The sequence below is a fragment of the Papaver somniferum genome, unplaced genomic scaffold, assembly GCF_003573695.1.
Source record: "Papaver somniferum cultivar HN1 unplaced genomic scaffold, ASM357369v1 unplaced-scaffold_65, whole genome shotgun sequence".
In the NCBI taxonomy this organism is placed as follows: domain Eukaryota; kingdom Viridiplantae; phylum Streptophyta; class Magnoliopsida; order Ranunculales; family Papaveraceae; genus Papaver; species Papaver somniferum.
In genome coordinates this window covers 1,884,254-1,905,583 of record NW_020649304.1, presented here as the reverse complement: position 1 = coordinate 1,905,583, position 21,330 = coordinate 1,884,254, and the positions used below count along the sequence as shown (strand labels likewise).

General features: G+C 35.5%; 1 long non-coding RNA gene across 1 annotated transcript; it reads left to right on the top strand.

Moving 5' to 3' along the window:
- The first annotated feature begins 1,229 nt into the window (after nt 1-1,229).
- On the top strand, nt 1,230-2,337 carry LOC113343641. The gene is made up of 2 exons (XR_003357340.1): nt 1,230-1,321; nt 1,703-2,337. It is a non-coding gene; the product is annotated as an uncharacterized LOC113343641 (long non-coding RNA).
- Nucleotides 2,338-21,330: the final 18,993 nt, after the last annotated feature.

Sequence of the window (21,330 nt, the reverse complement as noted above, 5' to 3'; positions counted from 1 at the left end):
CTAAGTTCGATCTATTGGTTGAAATATCTTAGCTTGAATCTAATTAGGTTTTCATCTAACGGTGAATACTGGATACTTTGTTACCAAGGTGACATTGATTGCAAACCCTGATTTGAAGACTATATAAAGGAGAACTCTAGCAACTGGGAAACCTAATCCCCACACCTCCTGTGTGATACTAGTTGCGACTATAGCCGATTTTCCTTTAACCTTAGGTTTTCACGAAACCCTGTAGGTTAACGACTTGAAGACTTCATTGGGATTGTGAAGCCAGGCCCAACTATTTTCTCTGTAGTTGCGTGTTCTGATCTTGCTGTTTTCTATCATGATTTAGTACTACGCACAACCTGTGATATTTCAATTATATAAACAAATATAATGCGGAAAAGAAATAACACGAACACCAGAAATTTTGTTAACGAGGAAAACACAAATGAAAAAAAAAAAAAGACCCAACTATTTTCTCTGTAGTTGCATGTTCTGATCTTGTTGTTTTCTATCGTGATTGAGTACTACGCACAACCTGTGATATTTCACAGGTTATGCATAGTTCTGATCTTCCACAGTTGATAAATAGTAATCGTAGTTCAATCATATATAAAATTACTATTTAGTACTCAACTTTTAGTTGTACCATTGGTGGGAAACTAAATTATATTGTTATTTTTTAGTTTTCCAGTCCAAAATCAGATAGAGTTCAAGGTCATGTGTCTACAAAAAATTGAGAGAGACAACTTTGCTCAAAAACCAAGAGGTGGGTGTTATGAAGTTTTTTTTTTGTAAAAACCTACCTAACGGTGTTAAAATTATTGTCCATATGTATAATTGGTTTACTTTGTATTATATTGATGCGAAAGAACATCAAAACAAATTATTGTTGGTCTAGGTGGAATTTTGGTGGTATACTACACACACATTTCATTTTGAAAACTTTGAAATAGTTTTCATGCAATCAATACGAAGATATAAATGAAATTAAGAATGTTAATATTTATTACAGGAATAACACCACTAGATTTGCTCTTCCTTCTTGGGATACCTTGTGGTTTGGGAGATGATGTTCCATTTGACCAAAAAGGTTGGTTGGCAGAAGACATATATATAAATATAACCTTCCGCAGTACTTTCGCCTAATAAGAGATCTGAATCACAAGAACTTTAGAGGTCACAATTAAATGTAGTGATTTATATAAATCACAAGTTTGCTAACAACTTCAGGTTGTCCATGACGTCTAGATTATATTTTTCTATGAGAACTCCAGCCAAAAGTACTACAGTCGAAAGCAAGCCGCGGAGAATGAATGAGGATCATCGCCTCAAGGTACATTTCTTCTTTAACATTTATAATGTTTTGTTCTATGTTATTCTTTAGAATTCGGGTGTCAGTCGAATATCACAGATCACGAAGGTTTGCTTTTCTTTTCTGCATTAGCTTTATAGTCTTAGGAAGAGACCTCCTCTTTCTGTTCATACGATTTATTTTTAATGGGATCATATTTTCAAAAGAAATAAGAGAAAGAGTTTTAATGATTAGGGAGGGTATCTGTTTAATTTTATTCATTTTTTTTTATTCTTTCGTTATTTTATTTTTTTTTAAATTTGAATTTTCATTTAGTTTAGTAAACATGTAAAATATTTATGTTAACAGGTAAGTCAACACAAATGTGTTATTTAGTTTTTAACAACCTTGATTTTTATCTAGGTACATGATATGCCATCTTCAGAGGGTGAATTTAAAGGGTTATTTAATGTTTGGTACCCAACAAATGACCAACACATTGATTTGGTACCCAACATTGGTACCTAGACCCGTCATTGACTGTTAGGTCAACGCGTAGACCATAAAAAGTTGTAACTTCTGTAACTGAACTTCAAGTATTTCATTATTAGACTTAAGAATGGTATAAATGACTAAGATTTTCCTAACGTCCGGTTAGTGATCACGTCTTCATTTATACGTATCACAAAAATAAACAACCACGATTAATTTAGTCTAACTATTAAAACTCATTTATTCTTATATCTAGCCTAAATCAGTTATTATTGCCGGAAAACTGGACATAGGAGAGTGTGTTAGGGTTTGTAAACATGAATAGGGGATTCAAGCGATTTTCGTCAGATTTATCTATTTAAATCTTAGGGTTTCGCTAGATCTACTAGTGTTTAAGTTGGGTATCATCATATTTGGGATTCGAAGACAAAATCAAGACAGTTTCAAGGCTAATCGAGAAGCAAAATTTGAAGCAGATTGTATTTCTATCTTCAATGTTTTACTATAATGTAAGTGGAGATCCGTGTATTATAGTTGAAGATTCTCGGTCTTTCTTTCCTACATCATTACCATTTTATCTGTTTAAGTTCTTGATTTTTTGTTTTTTAATTTTTTTTATTTTGGTGAATGGGCTCTGGATGTAATAAGAAGGTCAAAATAGATTACGCGGAGACTAAAATGAACTTTATGTTGGAAATTTTGACCCAAATCGGAGAATGAAAACCACAAATTAGGTTGTTGATAATGGTTGTGTTGACACGAAGTAAGTTTGAAAAAGTGATGGTGAAAATGACTTTTGCCTTTTTATGGTTACGCAATGGTGGTTGTTGATTCTAGAGGTGTTAGATTAAAGAAAGAAATTATGAGAAATTCAAAGTTCTCATCTTAATCATAGAAATTGCACTACAATTTCATTGTTAATTGTACAAATAATTTTGATGAATCAAAAGTGACGATGGTGATATGTTTGGATAATGTAATCGTTTTAACTGTTCGATCTGATCTATAACCGGATGAATCAGCTGTAATGGGTCAAATATTGTTTTTCAATTCACGTGCTAACATTTAGTTAATGATATCAAATAATCAAAAAACAAAATTGAAATTTATTTATAATTTTAACTATCTAGGTAATGGTCTGTCAGGTAAAGGGTTCGACTTGACAGTCAATAACAGGTCCAGGTACCATCCCTTAATTTTTGAAACGTTGGGTACCAGACATTAAATTGCCCGAATGTAAACCATTATGTGACGGAGCCTATTCTAGTTTTACTAGTACCGGTATTTATTCTTATAATTTCGGGGATAATAACCTTAAAATTATGTTTGTTGGGGGAAATTATTCAAGTTGGGAAATTAGTGCAGAATTTCATGAATTGGACGGTATGAAATATGGAACTGAAATATTAGTTGGATTCGGTTATCAACAACAACACATCCTTATTGGAAGTGATCACAAATTCTTCATTAACTCAAAAGGAAATTCTGCAACAAGATCAGAAATTGAAAATGTATTAGGGATGGAATATGTTGACATTTTCTGTAAATTTAATTGATTATATCTGGAAAAATATCCTGAGATAGCGATTTTTATTCATATGACAATACAAGCTAACTTCCTTTCGGAGCCTTTTACATGACAATGATTAATTGGTTATAGTAGGCCTTACGTAACCGAAAAAAGACATCATCAACAACACTAATTCCAATTACTTCTATAGAAGATACCAAGCTACCCTTGCGAATATAGATAGAGCTTATATCTTACAATGATCAACTTTATAGTTAAATGTATCGTATTTTCCATCAGTTAGGGAGATCAAACTTTCTTGGTTAAGTGTACTAGTTCCCAATGTTATGTTTAGTTATGATAAAAAAATGTTATGTTGATTTATAAGTTAATTCCATGACATCAAGTTAATGTTAAGTTTAGTTGTTCATGCTTAGTGTTATGTTATCATTAAGTTAATATTGAGTTTAATCTGGCTTATCTTATGATTTTGGCTTGTTTGTCCTCTTTTATATGCTATCGAAGATGCTTTCCTTGCCTAGAAAAGAAAAACTCATCACCGCTGCTTATACTCGTTGTCTTTACCTACCTCCTAAGGAAAATGAGATTACAATAGGGTTGAATTTGTCCATCTCTTTAAGGAAATCGAAATGAGGTTCGTAACATAAATTTGATCATTTTAATCTTCACCGTTCTTCTAGAGATCTCGCCACAACTCCAACATCAGTTTTGACCCTAGTTCGAAATTAATTGACGTTAGCGGTTAATTAAATCCTTAAATTCGTTAATTGTTGTTATTTTTGCGTGTTGACATAATCTCAAAATAACTGGCATATCGATAGAGTTTTTTGTACCTATAATTTTTACAAACAAAGAAAATTAAGTATCGAATTAAGTTGATAAATTAATTAAGGAATCCAGTAAAAAGGTTCAATTTATTTCATGAATTTCATCGGGCAATCTCGCTTGGTTACTTCTCATTACTAAAGTTATATACAAATAACATTACTTCCCAATTAGTCATCTGAAAACGACATGACAATGCTTGAGCATCGTACATTCCCGGGTTCCCGATTGTTTCGACGAACATCACAAAAATAATGTGCAAAAAAATCAGATTCGACATGCCTTGATCATTATTGATTGGATCAATTACTTAAAAAAAATAATCTCTACAAATTGTCAAATTCTCTTCTTAAGTAATCTTGTGACAACGAACTATGGGAGCCATTTTTCATGATCAGAGTGAGATTATCAAAAAAATAAAGCGATTTTTTTTTGGGAATTATGTGGGTAAGATGTGTGATTTTGAAATGGAAAAGAGTTGAATTTAGAGATGATGAACTTAGAGTTGTTTTCGGCTGAGGCTTTGCCAATCGACCAAGACTGTTTTGATCGGCTCATGTTGAACCGATTGGTTTAGCTTGAGATGGGATGTACAAGTGATCAAATTCCTCATTTTCTCATCCTATTTGCCTATTTGAGGGTTCCATTGTAGGGTAACAATGGTAAAATTTGCTCTAACCACTTGTTTGTCTGGGTCTGACTCAACCAGACCAAATGACGGTCCATTTTTACTTGTATTTTTCTTTGAACCTAACTCTAAGATTTTCGATGGGTTTGTTTCTTCCCTTGTACTACTGGACCGGACCCGGTTATAAAGACCAGGAACCAGACCTGATAAAAATCCTGGATGTCCACTGGCCATCGGTCCCGAGTACCCGTTAAGTATTAAGAAGTTTTTGTTTTTTTTTGTTGAATCCAAACTAATTTTATAAAAGTTTATTATTATTGCTTTGCTAATATTCCAAATGAATATTAAATTAATAGAAAAATGGAGAATGAGAAAAAAATCAAAGTCAAAACTAAATAAATATTTTGTATTTTGCTAAAAGATTATTATAAGAATGAAATAACCGGGTACCCGATGGGTATACCCGATTTATCATGATAAAATTTTGTCGGGTATCTGAATTGCTAGTGTGTCCAATTTTAGGACCAGGAACTGGATACGAAGTAATCAGTTCTCGGTTATGGGTAATCAAGTACCCATTGACAACCCTGCCCCTTTAGGCACATATCTAACTAAGTTCATTTTTTTATAGCATTACCATTTAGTAATTTCGATTCAGATGCAATAAGTTAAATTCAAACGAGATAGCTAGGTTAGACTAATATGAATGATCGCTCTTTTCAGAGTATCAAAGATAAAGAAGTGTAATATAGTCGTGTTCGAACCACAGAGATTGTTGGTGCTCAGAAGAATTGTTTAGCAAAGCAATTAGCAAAGCAATAATATAATTTTGATTTGTAATTAAGAAAGCAGAGAACAATATTTGTAAAAGAAAGGAATAAGTGATTGTTATATCTACCAAGACTTTGAGGTCCCACCTAATGCATTCAAGTATTATGTGATCAAATTATAACTCGAACATAACCGAATAATGATTCGCTCTACCCGGAAGATATAGAAAATTGGGATTTTAAAGTAACGAAAAAAATACCATATCATGACTGATTGATTATGTTTCTAAAATAAAGTTCAATTGAGAAATGTCACAGGGATTTTCTAGCATTCAATGTATCCGGAAATCACAATGAATCTAAGAAGTTTGTAGACATCATCAACACAAAAATGCAATCAAACAGAGACCAAGAAATGGAATAAAACATGAAATTCATTTATGATCACTGTAAAGAATACTAGAACCCATTAAGCTTCCCCTCTTGTCTTAGCAGAGAGGGGTTTAGCTTCTCATTATTGTGTAGATAGCCATTAAAAGTATTCAATCAAAAACTCTAACACACAAGAGAACTAAAAAGAACTGAATTAAATAGAAAGCAAAAGAAAATTCACATTGCAGTATTCATTCGTACCCTTTTGGTTGGTTCTTCTTCTCCATTTATACAACAACAACTTGACTTCTTCTCTGACTTCTAGCTCAACGAATTAGTCCTATCTTCATGCCAAAAAGACCTGAACCAACCCGTATTCATCTCTTCATTCAGTACATAGAAAATAGTTGTAATCTCTTCCTCCTGTTTCTGCCTAAAGATAGCTGAAATCAGTTGTTGACTACCTGTATTCGACTCCTCTCTTGAGTAGGTGATGAGCACGAAAGTACGATACATTTTCACCCATAAATACATTAGTTGGGACTCATTTTATCACTAAGAAACTTGTTTGTAGGTATTTTTGGCAAATAAACTCTTATGGAAAAAGTTGCTCGAAAAGTTGTTTTTGGACCCCCCGGAAAGTATTTAAGGCACCCTCATTTTGGATAAGGGCACCCCCGGGCATCCAGTTGTTAAAGGCGCCCGTGTTTTGGATCAGGGCACTTCATCTTCAACAATTCAAATTTCAGTTTAGGCGGGAAAATGGCAGCAGAATTAGGGTTCATCGTTTGGGCGTGTTCTAAGGTGTTTCAATGGCTGAAACTGTTAGGGATGACTTAAATCAGATTAACAGGCGTGGTATGATCTTTATAATCAACTGAATTTGGCTGGAATATCGTGTGGAAGCAAAACAGGGCAGTGCAGCTTTTAAAACTTGATTATCCCTGTTTTGGATCTGGAGGATTTTTATGAAGATTCAACTGATACAATCGATTGGATTGGGCCTGTTGCAGCTAAACAGGGCCGGTAAGTCCATCAGCATCGAAGAAATTGAGCCACAACATGAACTTGAAGTCAAAAAGGGAACGAATAATTGGTGAAGGATACGATATTTGTTGTATTGATTTTAGGAGATATTTGGCGAGATTTTCTTGCGACTTTGGATTAGTACCAATCTGTTTCTACGAAACAGGAACGGTAAATATTTTGAAAACACAAAACAAGAAGATTTCCGTCGAGTTTAAGAAAAACAGGGAGAGGCAAGTGTGTTGAGGATATCTCGGGATTATGGTTGTATTTTTGGAAGGTGGCGTGTGCTACAAAGAGTTTGAATCAATCCAGATTGTGTTGCCAACGTGTTGGAGTGGATCAGTATACAATAGACGCGTGAAAGAGTTCAGAATGGTAATTATTCCCTGTGAACTTCAGTGGAGAATTGATGTATTGTGGATGTCCCATATCGATATTGAAGCACCATTTATAGTCCATCCTAGAATTACTTTGAATATGCCAAGTATGCCCTTGGTGCTAGTATAAATTAGAAGACATAAGGCTAAAGGAGGAGGTTTTGGAGTTTTAGAATATTGTGTGAGGATGAGAGTTTTCTCTTCTTTCAAACCTAATTGTTATCTCTAGGGGGAATTAGATCATCTAATTATAGAGTATCAAATAAATGCTTCTCATAGTCTTATAGTTTCCAATTTAATTGGGTAGAAATTATAAGTTATTTGAGAAGAATCTCCATTTTTAGGTTCTTCCTTTATTCAAAGGGTATAAGAAACTAAATTTGTTGATTATTTATCCTTTTAAGTTATCAATTTCAATTTATTTTCATTGTAAGCTTCCGCTTCTCATCATTTGGTATCAGAGCTTTGGTTTGATTCTCAAGGGGAAAAGGTGTGATTGGTGAAGATATTTGTTTTTGAGGTGAACACTACTAATCTCTTTCTCAAGTATTTTTGGGTTGATTATTAGTATGTTCTTTGATAGTGTTTTCAAATTGGGTTTTTGAATCTTATATTGATTTCACTATGGTTTATAAAAGACAAGTTAATTTTGGTAGGATTCATTCAAAGGATGTGTTAATGAATATTGTACATGAAGTGTTTGATGATATGTATCTAAGAATGGGAGAAATTTGTGAAGAATATTATTGGAAACTTGTAAGTCTCCATAACCAAGAAAGGATTCTACCTAATGATTGTGATGATGTAAGTGAACTAGATGTATCAATTTGGTTGGTGGATATGAGGATGAAAAAATTTCCCACGAGATGTTTGATGAAATGTCTCCACCAAAATTTGATAGTTATTTGAGTCATGGGGAAAGTGAAATAGTGGGTAATCTCCCAATCTATCAAGATGGCATGAATGTGGATCAAATCTTTGATTATTTTACTATCATGGATCAAGTTTTATCATGTAGAAATCAAGAGAAAGGACAATGCAAACCTTTATGTCCAATTTTTGATGAGGTCTTTAATGGTGGTGAAGTAAAAGATTTTGGTGCATCAATTACATATGATATTGACTTGGAACGACCTCAAGAAAAATTGGAAGTGAAGGTCAACAAGATTTTACTCAAGTTACAACTCAACGTAGAATCATCATACATCAATCCAATTTGGTCATTCTTTGATGATAGATATCCCGAAGCTAGTCACCGTGCAAGGTTGAGAGAAATGCTTGGTCTTTCTTTACTACTTGGGGATGCTCTCAACGATGACCACAAAGTGCTACATTTGGTGAGTAACTAAAATGGAAGGTATAAAGATAGAATTGTCTTCAAGTAAGGAAGAAGTTCAAGCAAAAATGAAGAATACGTTTTGGAGAATTTGTGGACGAATTTGTTCAAACAAGGGGAGGATGATGTATTTACAAACGAAGAAATACTTGGTGTGTCATTACTACTTGGGGATGATCTTAACTATGACCACAATATGCTACATTTGGTGAATAACTACAATGGAATGTGTAGAGGTGGAATTGTCTTCAAACAAGGAAGAAGTTCAAGCACTAATGGAGAATATGCTTTGGAGAATTCGTGGAAGAATTTTTTCAAACAAGGGGAGGATGATGTATTTACAAACGAAGAAATACTTGGTGTGTCATTACTACTTGGGGATGCTCTCAACTATTACCACAAAGTGCTACATTTGGTGAGTAATTATAATGGAAGGTGTAGAGGTAGAATTGTCTTCAAGCAAGGAAGAAGTTCAAGCACAAATGGATAATACGCTTTGAAGAATTCGAGGACGAATTTGTTTAAAGAAGGGGAGGATGATGTATTGTGGATGTCCCATATCGATATTGAAGCACCATTTATAGTCCATCCTAGAATTACTTTGAATATGACAAGTATGCCCTTGGTGCTAGTATAAATTAGAAGACATAAGGCTAAAGGAGGAAGTTTTTGAGTTTTAGAATATTGTGTGAGGATGAGAGTTTTCTCTTATTTCAAACCTAATTGTTATCTCTAGGGGGAATTAGATCATCTAATTCTAGAGTATCAACTAGATGCCTCTCATAGTCTTATAGTTTCCAATTTAATTGGGTAGAAATTATAAGTTATTTGAGAAGAATTCTTCCTTTATTCAAAGGGTAGAAGAAACTAAATTGGTAGATTATTTATCCTATCTAAGTTATCAATTTCAAATTATTTTCATTGTAAGCTTCCGCTTCTCATCAAGAATAAAAATTATTGATAGAGGATTATTTATTGATGGCGGATATTTGAAGGTGTTGTAACTATATAAAGGCTGCTGGGATATGATAGAGGTATCATCGAGTGACTGGGGAGAAGAATAGAGGGTTGCAGAGCATATTTTTCTGCTGCTGCAGAAAAGAAGAAGAAGAAGAACATACTACGCTTGTAGTCTGTCGTTTAAAACTGTCACTGTTTCCACCAGGAACGACAATTTTCTGCGACAGATAAAAACAATAGTTTTCTGTAATTTTCATTGTAGCAATTTTGTAACTGCTTTACAGCGTTGCGAAACTCAGTTTTCTTATCTCTTCACCTCTTGTAAGCACTTTTGAGCAATAAAAATGAATTTTGAGCGTGCCTACAATATGAGGAGTTAAACCCCTATACTGGGTCGATGGATGAATCCGAATTTCATACATGGGTGAACTTATTTTTTTCTCTATATGACTTTTGCACCAATTAAAATAGAATTATGATTTTGATTAATTAGTTATCATTTTATTTGATGGGTCATACTTGCATAAATGTTTGATGTCCCATGCTTACGATTTATAACTAATATTTTGAGAATCTACCTTGGCGGAATAAGAGTCGATGTTGTTTTTATTGAGCGTTAATTGTTGAGAATGAATAATTGAGCCGTATGATATGAATTCGGTGGAATCCTAGTCCCAGTAACCCTCACTTTATTATTTTCATTAAATCTTTAAATTTAATCTTCACAAGTCTTAGAGTTCGAATCTTTTACTACAACAACAATTAAAAATCATATCATTTTTGGCGCCACCGACGCGGACTTGTTTTTAGATTAATTTTTAGGTTTATTTTTATTTTGTACAGTATTTTCATTTCATTTTAGATTTTCTTTTTTCCTTTTTATGCGCTTCTTTTTGTATTTCTTTTCAGGGACTTTTTGAGGATGATGACTTCTTCCGAGGAGACGTCACCTAAGATGACATTGGCAGAATATAAGCGTAGAAGTTAAAATCATCAGGCAACCTCATCAGAGATGACGCTTGCTGAATATAAGCATAGGCAACGGTGTGGAGTTTCTGCTCCACATGAGGTAAGTGAAGAATCGCCTCTAATGATATATGAGAAGTATTACAAATACACACCACCTAGTTTGGAACAAAGATTGAGAATTATGGAATGCCAGAAATTATTTAATGATGATGATGATCAGTCTTGTAGTGACTCTATGTCCCTGACAGAACATATAGATGACCCTGTGGATGATTGTGTGGATGATTTTCCTAATTCTATATATGAATTTATCTCACAAGATCATTCACCCGACTTACAGGTTGTGTCTAGACCCTTAGACTTCCAAAAGTTACCAAATTTAGGGTTATAATTGTGTGCTTCTAAAATTTTGTTGGATCACTTTGCATCCAAATACCCAGAGGACTTGCCTGTTTCTGATACCGTGCATGAGCCAATTGACAATTTTCCAGTCCAATAGTATCCCCATATGATGTTCTTTACATACTTCCTTGTGTTGTAAAAACTAAGTTTGGGGGTAATCCTCTGTTTCTGACAGTTTCAGTGTCCCTACATTTTCATAACATAATTGTGAAGCTGTCGTTTGTAAATACTGTATTTTGGGTTGATCCCCAAATTTTTAGGTTATTAGTGTATGTGGATCCTTTTTTTACATTCCAGTAGGTATTTTATTTATTTTTATTTTTTATATTTTCGTTTACTTTATGAATTTCCCATCTTAATTTTTACGTTGGATGACTCAATTACATTGAGGACAATGTAGCGTTTAAGTATGGGGGAGCGGTTAACTTTTTTACTTTACTGTTTCAGGACTTTCCTTGAAAATCATGATCAACTGTTGAGCGGGTCTATTGTAAGTTTGTAGGTATATTATGACAAGATTTTGAGCGGGTCTAAAAAAAATAAAATATTATTATTATTGTTAGGGTTATGACCAGCTGTGTAGCGAGTCTTTTCTTTTTGTCTAGTATGTTATGACCAGCTGTGTAGCGGGTCTGAAATTTGTTTGTTTTTTTATGATTGTTAGGGTTATGACCGGCTGTGTAGCGGGTCTCTTTCTCTTTATCTTATTTTATGACCAGCTGTGTAGCGGGTTTAAAAAATAAAAACAATTTTTTTTTATTATTATGACCAGCTGTGTAGCGGGTCTCTCTCTCTCTCTTATTATATGACCAGCTGTGTAGCGGGTCAATTTTCTGTTTTGCTCGAGGACTAGAAAAATGTAAGTGTGGGGGAATTTGATGAGCACGAAAGTAAGACACATTTTCACCCATAAATACATTAGCTGGGACTCATTTTATCACTAATAAACTTGTTTGAAGGTATTTTTGGCAAATAAACTCTTATGGAAAAAGTTGCTCGAAAAGTGGTTTTTGGACCCCCAGAAAAAGTACTTAAGACATCCTCATTTCGGAAAAGGGCACCCCCAGGCATCCAGTTGTTAAAGGCGCTCGTGTTTTGGATCAGGGCACTTCATCTTCAACAATTCAAATTTCAGTTTAGGCGGGAAAATGGCAGCAGAATTAGGGTTCATCGTTTGGGCGTGTTCTAAGGTGATTCAATGGCTGAAACTGTTAGGGATGACTTAAATCAGATTAACAGGCGTGGTATGATCTTTATAATCAATTGAATTTGGCTGGAATATCGTGTGGAAGAAAAACAGGGCAGTGCAGCTTTTAAAACTCGATTATCCATGTTTTGGATCTGGAGGATTTTTATGAAGATTCAACTGATACAATCGATTGGATTGGGCCTGTTGCAGCTAAACAGGGACGGTAAGTCCATCATCATCGAAGAAATTGAGCCGCAACATGAACTTGAAGTCAAACAGGGAACGAATAATTGGTTAAGGATACGATATTTGCTGTATTGATTTTAGGAGATATTTGGCGAGATTTTCTTGCGACTTTGGATTAGTACCAATCTGTTTCTACGAAACAGGAACAGTAAATATTTTGAAAACACAAAACAAGAAGATTCCCGTCGAGTTTAAGAAAAACTGGGAGAGGCAAGTGTGTTGAGGATATCTCGGGATTATGGTTGTATTTTTGGAAGGTGGCGTGTGCTACAAAGAGTTTGAATCAATCCAGATTGTGTTGCCAACGTGTTAGAGTGGATCAGTATACAACAGACGCGTGAAAGAATTCAGAATGGTAATTATTCCCCGTGAACTTCAGTGGAGAATAAAAATCATTGATAGAGGATTATTCGAATTGATGGCGTATATTTGAAGGTACTGTAACTATATAAAGGATGCTGGGATATGATAGAGGTATCATCGAGTGACTGGGGAGAAGAATAGAGGTTTGCAGAGCATATTTTTCTGTTGCTGCAGAAAAGAAGAAGAAGAAGAAGAACAGACTACGCTTGTAGTCTGTCGTTTAAAACTGTCACTATTTCCACCAGGAACGACAGTTTTCTGCGACAGACAAAAACAATAGTTTTCTGTAATTTTCATTGGTTAACAGTTTTGTAACAGCTTTACAGGTTGCGAAACTCAGTTTTCTTATCTCTTCACATCTTGTAAGCACTTTTGAGCAATAAAAATGAATTTTGAGCGTGCCTACAATATGAGGAGTTAAACCCCTACACTGGGTCGACGGATGAATCCGAATTTCATACATGGGTGAATTTATTTTATTCTCTATATGACTTTTGCACTAATTAAAATAGAATTATGATTTTGATTAATTAGTTATCATTTTATTTGATGGGTCATGCTTGCATAAATGTTTGATGTCCCATGTTTACGATTTATAACTAATATTTTGAGAATCTACCTTGGCAGAATAAGAGTCGATGTTGTTTTTATTGAGCGTTAATTGTTGATAATGAATGATTGAGCCTTATGATATGAATTCGGTGGAATCCTAGTCCCAGTAACCCTTACTTTATTATTTTCATTAAATCTTTAAATTTAATCCTCACAAGTCTTAGAGTTCGAATCTTTTACTACAACAACAATTAAAAATCATATCATAGGTGTTGGGGAGACTCCACAATGGACCAAACAAAATCCTAGTTGAAACCCGATCCAAGCACATACCATGACTTCCAATCTCAGGCCACAAATCCGGTTGCAACCAGTTCACCCACCGAGCACAACAACTCAACATTTCATACCATACTAACGAACCCCAATTTCTATATGTTGCTAAAAATCTGGAAAGATTAACATCTGAGACCTGTCACGACAAACTACAACTGCAGTACTCTCTTCATGTCTTAACAACCACCACCAGAAATCCTTGCTTTATCACTGCCACACTAAACCCCCAAATCTGTTGTTGTTAACACTGGAAATTGCTCCAACAGTTCTTCTTCAATTGTATGGCTCGAGCAATACTTCACACAGATGGATTAACACCGAAATTAGGTCAAAACCCATCTTCCATTCCATGATACATACCCAATCCAGCTAAACAAAACCAATCTCAGTTTACATCAAGACCCCATCTAAATTCTTCTCTCATCAACTGAACTTGAGTCCCGATCCAACACCAAACTAAATCATCACCGGTTGCTATCTTCAATTTCACAACGATATTCATCTCACGCCTTCATCCCTGTTCTACACAAAATTCCCAAATCAAACCCATTTCAAGCTATAATCAGAACCTCACAAAATCCCATATGAAATGTAAACCAGCAGCAATACCAAACTGCCATTCAATACCACTCTATAAACTCTCCGTTCATGCCATGAAACGCTTCACTTATGCCCAATTCCATATCTCAATTACACTGAAACTGACACCAAACAAACCCCCAGAATCCGTCAATCGAACTCATGGAATAAACCCCCAGATTCAATCGATGTTGTTTGAAAAAAAAACGAAATGATTGGCTTGAATCTCGACCCCAAAACTCCACATATCCACTCTCGTTGAAACTGTAGGAGTTCGAAATAATTAGCACCTGCATCTCCTGGCTCTTTCTCACTGAATCTCGATCTCTCGCCGTTGAAAATGGTTGTAATAATAACACAAAAAGAATGTGGTGGAAGAGCTGCCATGTGGGTGTACAAGGCAGACCACCACAGGCCCGGCCTCTTTTGTTGCCTTGAGCTTTGTTGTCGCAAACGCCATTCATCTCATCGTTTACCCATTTATTTTCCGGGTGAACGGGTTTCATTTGTAATTCCTGTAAATAACTTAAAACAACATTATTAGCCAAATATCGAGACCTAGCTAGTATAAATGTGGGTATAAAAATGTCGCACTTACGTGCTTATCAAACTCCCCCACACTTACATTTTGATAGTCCTGAGCAAAACAAGAAAAAAGTATATCCGCTACACAGCTGGATATGGAGATACGTCTGCTAAACAGCTAGACGGAACCACTAAACAATGGTTGAGAAATGTCTGCTAAACAGCTAGACGAATCCGCTACACAGCTGGATTAAGGGTGTCTGCTAAACAACTAGACGAATCCGCTAAACAACTGGATTAGAAATGTCCGCTAAACAGCTAGACAAAACCACTAAACAGTGGTGTAGAAAGATCGCTAAACAACTGATTTTATCATGTAAAATTTTCATTTCATTTTTTCATTTCATTTCATTTTATTTTATTTTGGATTAAAAAGTACAAGCAAACAATGAAACAATGAAACCTGAATATGCAGACAGAGAATCATAAAAGCATGGATTTAATTTACCCCACCTCCAACCTAATTTCTACATTGTCCTCAATGTGGCAGTGGTTAAAAACAGTTCAATAAGTGGAAAGGGGTAATCAGCCAGCACAAACATATTATTCATGATAAAGAAAAGAAAGAAAATAAAACAAAACTACATTATTTTACCACTGTCGCAGGTCAGTTCGGTTGCATTTATCCCATGCAACAAGCCTTTAAACCTCAAGCTCGCACAAGAGGACGAGTCTGTCTCGTGAGGGCTTCCAGCTATGATACCAACAAACACATCAGAAGAGGGTTGTCTCCCTAAAGCGCTGAATTTTATGTCTCCGGCCAGACATCTGCAAAACATAGCCAATCAAACATAAGAAGGATCCTCCAAAGTCGTGGTATCGACTTCTAGATTCACAAGTTCCAAAAATGGCTTCAACCTCTGCCCATTCACCTTAAAAATATTGCCATTATTTGGATTTTCAATCTCAACAGTACCATAAGGAAAGACATTCTTAACAATAAATGGACCCGTCCATCGAGATTTAAGCTTGCCAGGAAATAAATGTAATCGAGAATCATAAAGAATAACTTTATCTAAACGTTCAAATGTTTTCCTAATAATATGCTTATTATGAAATATTTTAATTTTAGATTTATAGTTCATGGAAGTATTATAAGCCTCATTTCTGATTTCTTCGATCTCATTTAGCTGCAATTTCCTTCGTTCACCAGCCTTATCTAGGTCAAAATTAAGCTTTTTGATTGCCCAATAAGCTTCGTGTTCTAACTCTACAGGTAGATGACATGCTTTTCCGGATACAAGCCTATAAGGAGACATTCCTAATGGAGTTTTAAAAGCTTTTCTATAAGCCCACAACGCATCAATAAGTCGTAGTGACCAATCCTTGAGATTTGGGTTTACAGTCTTATGCAATATGGCTTTTATCTCTCTGTTGGAAACTTCTACTTGACCACTCATTTGAGGATGATATGATGTAGCTATTTTATGAGTAATGCCATATGATTTCATTAGATTTTCAAAGGATTTGTTACAAAAATGAGTACCTCTATCACTAATAATAGCCCTAGGGGTGCCAAATCGAGACAAAATGTTCTCTTTCAGAAACTTAGTAACAACCCTACTATCATTATCCCTGCAAGCAACAACTTCTATCCATTTAGATACATAGTCAACAACAACCAATATATACTGATAACCATAAGAAGAATGAAATGGGCCCATAAAATCTATGCCCCATACATCAAAAATTTTCGACAATCAAAATAGGATTTAATGGCATCATATCTCGTCGAGAATTTCTTCCTACCTTTTGGCATTTTTCACATGCTTTGCAAAACAAGTATGCATCTTTGAAAAGAGTCGGCCAGTAAAAACCACATTGCAGAATTTTCAGGGCAGTTTTCTTACCTGAGAAATGTCCTCCACATGCACTAGAATGACTGAAATTCAAGATGCTTTGGTGTCCAAACTCTGGTACACACCTTCAAATCAGATGATCCAGACAGACTTTAAACAGAAACGGATCGTCCCACAGAAAATTTTGCACTTCAGAAAAGAACTTTGTTTTGTCTTGTTGAGTCCAATGAGCTGGAATGTCATCTATAACAAGATAGTTTGCAATGTCTGCATACCAAGGTGTTAGTGACACACTAAATAATTGTTCATCAGGAAAAGTTTCGACCACATCACTTTGAAAAGACGACTCAAATACTATCCTAAATAGATGATCAGCCACCACATTCTCAAATCCTTTCTTATCTCTGATTTCGAGATTGAACTCTTGCAAAAGAAGAATCCACCTAATCATTCTAGGTTTCACATCTTTATTTGACAAAAGATGCTTAAGAGCAGCATGGTCGGTGTACACAATAACTTTAGATCCGACTAGATATGACCTGAACTTATCCAAAGCAAACACAACAGATAAAAACTCTTTTTCCGTAGTGGAATAGTTACATTGTGCGTCATTTAAAGTACGGCTTGCATAATAAATAACACATGGTAACTTTTGAACTCTCTGTCCTCAAACAACTCCAATCGCAAAGTCTCTAGCATCACACATTATCTCAAACGGCAACAACCAATTAGGGGGTTGAATGATTGGAGCTGTAGTCAATAAGGCCTTTTCAAAAGCTATTTTGCACTCTTCATCAAACACAAAGTCTTTGTCTTTTGATAAAAGATTGCACAGGGGCCTGGAGATTTTACTAAAGTCCTTAACGAACCTTCGGTAAAATCCCGCATGTCCAAGAAAAGACCTTATTTCCTTAATATTCTTTGGGTCTGCCAAATGTGAAATCAGGTCGGTTTTAGCTTTATCTACCTCAAGTCCCTGAGATGAAACAACATGACCTAACACATTTCCTCTAGAAACCATAAAGTTACACTTTTCCCAGTTGAGAACAAGATTTGTTTCAGTGCAACGAATCAGAGCTAATTCTAAGTGATGCAAGCAATCAGTAAAACTATCACCAAAGATTGAAAAATCATCTATAAATACTTCCATATTCTTACCGACCATATCAGAAAAAAATACTTAGCCTGAGACGTTGGAACGTCACTGGTGCATTGCATAACCCAAAGGGAATTAGTTTGTAAGCAAAGGTCCCATATGGGCATGTAAAAGTTGTTTTTTCCTGATCTTCTCGAGCAATCTCCACTTGATTATAGCCCGAGTATCTGTCGAGAAAGCAATAGAACTTATGACCTACAAGTCTCTCAAGAATTTCATCAATAAACGACAAAGGAAAATGATCTTTCCTACTAACAGAATTCAACTTGCGATAATCAATGCAAACACGCCAACCAGTGACCTTTCTAGTTGGGATCATTTTATTATTTTCATTCTCAACAACTGTAATACCAGATTTCTTAGGAACTACTTCGGTTGGACTGACCCGTTCACTATCAGAAATAGGATAGATCATACCTACATCTAATAGCTTAAGAATTTCATCTTTAATAACATCTTTCATGTGAGGATTCAACGTAAGCTGACCTTGTCGACAAGGTGTTGCATTCTCTTCCAAGTTAATCTTATGCGTACAAATACTAGGGTCAATTCCTTTCAGGTCTGCAATAGTCCATCCTATGGCACTTCTGTGCTTCCTAAGAACATCCGAAAGCATCGCTTCCTGCTCTTCATTAAGTTCAGCTGATATGATTACTGGAAATGTTTCATTTTGACCCAAAAAAGCATATTTCAGGTCACTAGGAAGTGGCTTAAGGTCAAGCTTTGGGAATTCTATGGATGAGGGTAGTGGCTTGGTCTCACTGATTGGAAGTGATTCAAATCTAGACCGCCACTTATTTGTATCCAGTAATGGGGATGAATCCAATAACGAATTTACTTCTTCAATGGATCCATCCTCATCGAAATCCAAAAGGTTAAGAAGACTGGATTCTAATGCATCCCTAGCTTCTAGATGAGATAAATTTTCCTGCACAATTGTTTCAATCATACTAACCTCATGAATATCATCATAACCACTTGGGTATTTACATGCATCAAAGATGTTTAATTTAACGGTCATGTTACCAAACGAAAGATTCATTATACCGTTTCGACAATTAATCAAAGCATTGGCAGTTGCAAGGAAAGGGCGACCTAAAATGATAGGTATTTCATTACTAGCATTAACCACAGGTTGAGTATCCAAAACAATAAAATCCACCGGATTGTAAAATTTATCGATTTTAACTAACACATCCTCAATTACCCCTCTCGGTACTTTAACCGATCTGTCCGCAAGTTGTAGAGTGACTGAGGTGGGTTTTAATTCACCTAAGCCCAACTGCTCATACAACGAGAACGGTAGGAGGTTTACACTAGCTCCCAAATCCAAAAGTGCTTGTTTGATCACGAAAAATTCCCCATTATACAAGAAATAGTAGGGCATCCCGGATCTTTATATTTGGGAGGAGTGTCGTGTTTAAGAATAGCACTTACTTGTTCCGTGAGGAATGCCTTTTTCTGCACATTATACTTCCTTTTAACAGTGCAAAGATCCTTTATGAACTTGGCGTAAGCTGGAATTTGCTTAATCACACTCGAGAGAGGAATGTTAACTTTCACCTGCTGCAAAACATCAAGAATATCCTTATTATCAGTTGGTAGTTTAGTAGACAACAAACGATGAGGAAATGGAGCATGCATTTTCTTATCAACATCAGAATTTTCATTTTCAGTTTCACTGTGACAGTCACCACCCTTGGGTTTTGGAGACTTCTCAGGTTCGTTTACCTTCATTGAAGTCTCTATCACCTTACCATTTCTAAGTGTTGTAACAACCTTAGCTTGTTAAATATTAGCTTCATACTGGCCTTTCGGGTTAGGTTGAGTTTGGGCAGGCAATGTCCCTTTCTCCCTAACATTGAGACGTGATTCAATACGTCCTATGCTAGTTTTAAACTCATCTAATGTCTGCAAAGTATTCTGATTTATTTGAGTCTATTGATAGGATCTGGAGATACCTACATGTGATAACCGCAATCGCACGGTGTCTACAATGTAGACAAAGGCAAGTACGGGTCGTTCCCACGAGGAGAGGTGGAAATAATGTAACCAATATCTCTAATAAAACTAACCAGAAATGATGTTTTTGGAATTTTTATAATTGAAAACGAAATAAGAAAACTAGGCTAATAAAATAAATTCAATGAAAAACTAGGTAACCAGGGTTTTAAGACATCCACCACCACTTCTATTCAATTACTGAAATGAAACATAATTATGAAAATATGTTTATCTTTCGTTCTATTGACATCACCTATTATAAGCATAGAGTCGCAAATGTCACTGGTATACCCTAAGCATAGCGCATCAAAAGAATAAATCCAAGCATGCACCATCAAGTTGCATCAGCGAGAAAAATATACGAAATTAAATATTAATTCACAAATATTATTTGACTATTCTAAGCATAACCCATCAAAGGATTTAACCCAAGTATGGACTGTCAAACAATGAAACCAAAAATATTTGTAAGACTACCAATTACGCACAAAGGTTTCTAGAACCGGCAATGCAACAACTCGTTTTTCAATCAATCAAATAAACAATATTCAAAGATTAATCAATTCAAATCATAATGGCCTATTACTTGATAATTCAATTTAATTAAAAGTAGTCTAGTACCCCAAAGTGGTTTCAATCATGAACCCTAGTTATATGAATCTAGCAAAACATGGCTTTCTCAAAAGCCATAAACATATGAAAGAAAATCACTAGCTAGTTGACCACGAAAATGCAAACTCAAACCCAGTTCTTCTTCTCGGCATTGTGGCAGCGCCTCCCTCTTCGTCTCCAAAACGGCCTCCGAAAAAGAACTCCAGCCGGCCTCCCCTTCTTCTGTAGTCTCTGTTCGCTTTTATAGTGTTGCCAAGAGCCTTAAAATAAGACCTAGAAAATCCTTCCAAAGGCCCAGTCCAGTAGTCCACAACTTAACAAAGTGTTCGACCAACCCTAATATCAGATTAACCACACCGAGCTCCTTCCCAGACTGATCACGGTAAAAACCAGTTTCATTTCCGACTCGTTGGGCATCACCTCCATTAACTGATTCGATGGGAACGGTCCCGTACAAAACCAGCCAACAACCTTCTCTCGCCAGCTCCATCTCCTTCGAACAGATACTGCCATCTTCCAATCATCACCAACTAGGCAGCTCACCCAATCATTACATACGGACAAGGAATGGGCAACTGCTTTTGGATGCAAAACAGACAATCTTCCTTTGATGTATCTGGGTATGCCCCTGGGGGCTAAAGCTAACTGCAAATTTATTTGGACTCCCATTCTTGAAAGAGTTGATGCAAGGCTTTCTTTTTGGAATCAGATTTCACTTTCAAAAGGAGGTAAATTGGCTCTCCTGAAACACATTTTAAGCTCTCTTCCAATGTATTACTTTTCTTTATTCAAAACCCATATTTCAATAATAAATATTTTGGATAAGAAAATGAGGAATTTTCTATGGGAACATAATTATTCTTGAAGTAAGTGATTAATTGTAAATTAGTGATCGCTTCAAAAGAGAGAGGTGGTTTAGGAGTTCTTAATCTCAGGGTA